This window comes from Eretmochelys imbricata, chromosome 2 (assembly GCF_965152235.1).
Source record: "Eretmochelys imbricata isolate rEreImb1 chromosome 2, rEreImb1.hap1, whole genome shotgun sequence".
Classification (NCBI taxonomy): Eukaryota; Metazoa; Chordata; order Testudines; family Cheloniidae; genus Eretmochelys; species Eretmochelys imbricata.
In genome coordinates this window covers 257,996,081-257,999,828 of record NC_135573.1, presented here as the reverse complement: position 1 = coordinate 257,999,828, position 3,748 = coordinate 257,996,081, and the positions used below count along the sequence as shown (strand labels likewise).

The window sequence follows — 3,748 nt, the reverse complement described above, 5'->3', positions numbered from 1 at the left end:
GCTCTGCATCTCAACTCCCTCTGCTTGTGCCTTGATCTTAGTCCACTCTTCTAACTTTGTTGCTCCCTTTTGAACTTTTGTTTTTCATTTTTTTTCTTTTTAATGCAGCCACTAGTGCTTGGAACAGCCTCCTGTTCCCATGTACAAACGCCCTCAGCATATTCACAGGGCCCTTCACCCTCCATGAACATTTAAGTCCCTCTTTGAGACCCATTTCTGCCATGATGAACCTATATGACTTGTATAAAAGATCTCTGTTGTCCCCTTCCTCTGACCACTGGTATCACAGGGCAGCCCTGTCCCTTCTGGAATGTCCGGAACAGTGGTTCTCAATCAGGGGTACACAGAGGTCTTCCAGAGGGTACATAAATTCATCTAGATATTTGCCTCGTTTTACAACAGGCTACATAAAAATCACTAGGCACTGATTTCAAGCCTCCCTCTTTTAACAGTTACATTGGGGTGAACCTGGAGATAATGCAGCAGTGAATCAGGTCCATGAACAATAAGAATGAATATCCCCTCTCCGCTCCACTCCTAGAAATAGACCACTTCCCTTTGTCTGTCTCATTCACCCCTGCTTTACTCCACATGCCCCCTTGTAACTGTACGACCTTCCTAATTAACATACTCCTTCCATTTTGTCTATCACACGATATCTGATACCCTCCCCCCCCACCCCCCCATGTACCCTTCCTGTCTTCCTTCCAAAATTCCTTGAACCCACTTGTCTGGTAATACGTTCCAGCTACAGGGCACAGTCCGCAATGGGAGCTGCAGATGATCACTCCATCTCTAGATCAAGCCCTCAGTTATCCCCTACCACCCCCTCTTTGTTTTTCCATTGAATTCATACTGCACCAGCTTGTGCCCATATGGCTGGCTCTTGCTCCTATAGAAGTCAATTTGATTTTTTTTCATGGCAGCAGCCTTGAAACCTTAGGCTGAGATAAAGCCATTTAGGGGACACCTAGATGGGCATCCAAATCCCAGAGGGCCTTTGAAGACCTCCACCTTAGGCTGTATTTTTTACTTTCCCTTTGGGGGAAGGGAAGCTCATATTTATTTGACACACTAGGCAAATAAATAGTTATCATGTAAAATAGGAAAATAACAACTCCAGGGAATAAGTCATTGCCAACAGTTAAGGGCTGTTAGTTTAAAAGGGTGGTAAAAGTTCTTAGAGGCTGTATGTCAAGCCTCTTAACTGTATGTCAAGTGGCTGAGAGAATTATTGCATTTACACATAGGTCAATTATTTGCTCATAAATTTCTCTGTTTAATTTCCTTGTAGTCTACTTCCTCCATTACATTTGCTTAATCATCTTCCTCCCATGTTCTCCTCCTACAGCTACTAATTATTCTTTCTCTTTCTACAGTAACCACATATCCTTCTGTGCCATATACATGGTGAATATTAATTTACATGTAGCCAGGATTTTTAGTTAGAGGAATGTTCTTTAGAAAGACATTTAATCATCAACTAAATTTAACAAATACTGAAAAGTCACTGAACAAGAATGCCAATCAAGGCACTGGGCTACAATTCCCTTTGATAGCTCAGCTGGTAGAGCGGAGGACTGTAAAGGAGCTGCTTGCGGGAATCCTTAGGTCGCTGGTTTGATTCTGGCTCGAAGGAGACTGACTTTTATGGGGGGAGGGATAGCTCAGTGGTTTGAGCGTTGGCCTGCTAAACCCAGGGTTGTGAGTTCAATCCTTGAGGGGGCCATTTAAGGATGGGGCAAAAATTGGGGATTGGTCCTGCTTTGAGACAGGGGTTGGACTACATGACCTCCTGAGGTCCCTTCCAACCCTGATATTCTATGATTCTATGAAGTGGCATCAATCATGCTTTCACTGTTTGTAGGGCTGGTATAATCAATCCAGGGTCTGTGGGTTTTCTGTCTGGGACCCATATACACACTTTAGCCTTCGTTTCTGAAGTAGATGCATTTGCCCTCTCAGTACCTGGTGCAATCAACCAGCATTTCAACTGCTCTGGACAGGCGCTGAAAAGGAGTAGCTTTGTGCAACGTGCTTCAGCCAAGCCAATAAAGAAAGAACCTCTTGTATGGTGTCTCCACTTAACAGTAGGAATAGGGTGTGTCTTGCCTTTCCTAGTGAGCTAAGCTAAGCAGTGAGTCTACATTCATGTTCAAACTCCAACACGGAAGACTCAGCTCTTCTTCCTTCTGTAGTAGATACACTGAGTGCTTTGTGTGCGAGTTTCCAAAGAACCCCTGTAACTGGGTCTACAGGACTTTTAAGGCTAATGATGCTACTGGGCCTGAACTTCCTCATTCCAGGTTTGCTGCTTAAGAAAAATGTCTGAGGGACAAGGGTCACTGAGCTGGTGGTCTAAGGGAAGCAGTGTACAGTTTGACACAGTCCATGCTGTAGGGCCTGGGGTTAGTGTTCATTGAGTTGGGCTGAAATTCCCTTTCCCCGCTCTGTAATGAGGGGAAAAGCTTGCTCAGGATGGTTCCCATCTCACCTCTCTCAGAGATCCGGGGGAGCAGGATTGTTGGGAAACGTAGTTCCCAGGGCATCTAGAATGTAGTCCTAGTCTGGGGTAATAAACCCTGCCCTTCCACAAATGCAGAGAGAACGATGAGTCAGGGCCTCTCCTGACATTTATAAGCAAATGAAGCTACTTTCCATTGTTTGTTTCCTTTTACAGTGGTTTTGAGGCAGACGTCTCTGAGGAGCATCTTAATCAGCTTCAAAGAGCACCTTGGATATTTTGTACTGCTTTGTTCAGCAGGTTGCAATAAAGTCCCTGGCAGAGGAGGGGCATCTCTTTTCTGTTTATAAGAAGACAGGATGGATGTGCCTTTTCTCTGTTTGGGCTGCCATGAATGCTTTAACTGAGGTCCTGTCTGCTTCATGGATATTCTTGGCACATGTGGCTTGGTTACTCGCCAGCTCAGAAGGAGCTGCATTTTCAGCAGCAAACGAGCAATCACTATAACTGGTAAAACACCTTGTGATCACTTCACAGAGATACACTCTAGGCTTAAGAGTAGCAGCTGTGTTAGTCTGTATCCGCAAAAAGAAAAGGAGGACGTGTGGCACCTTAGAGACTAACCAATTTATCTGAGCATAAGCTGTAGGCTTAATTTTTTCAGAATTTCTACTAAGCACCCAAATTTACAACTGAAGTGGCTGGGAGCTGAGTGTTTCGCAGCAGCAAGCCCTATACATACTGCAATATTCTTGAAGTCACTGGGCATTTGCTGAGTATGGGCCAAATAAAAACTGAGTAGAGACCTCAGGACTTAGCCCAGAGACAAGGAAGAACAGTCTTGTTAATTCATCTGGCCCAGGAGTTCTTAGCCAGTGGGGTCTGGCGTATTCTTGTGTCACCACAAGGTTCTGAAGCAAGCAGAAAATAATACTGGCCTGATTTCCAGAGAGAGAGAGATCATGTGGTGAGATAGCTACACCCTAGGGGCCATGTGAACATAAGAACATAAGAACGGCCATACTGGGTCAGACCAAAGGTCCATCTAGCCCAGTATCCTATCTTCCGATAGTGGCCAATGCCAGGTGCCCCAGAAGCCATCCCTCACCCATTCCCAGCTTCTGGCAAACAGAGGCTAGGGACACCATCCTGCGCATCCTGGCTAATAGCCATTGATGGGCCTATCCTCCATGAATTTATCTAGTTCTTTTTTGAACCCTGTTATAGTCTTGGTCTTCACAACATCCTCTGACGATGAGTTCCACAGGTTGACTGCATGTTGTA

The 3,748-nt window shown here is 45.1% G+C and overlaps 1 non-coding gene across 1 annotated transcript; it reads left to right on the top strand.

The window, feature by feature from the left end:
* Positions 1–1,549: 1,549 nt before the first annotated feature.
* On the top strand, positions 1,550–1,639 carry TRNAY-GUA (transfer RNA tyrosine (anticodon GUA)). Its single transcript is given in 2 exon segments — positions 1,550–1,586; positions 1,604–1,639. It is a non-coding gene; the product is annotated as a tRNA-Tyr (tRNA).
* The last annotated feature ends 2,109 nt before the right edge of the window (positions 1,640–3,748 follow it).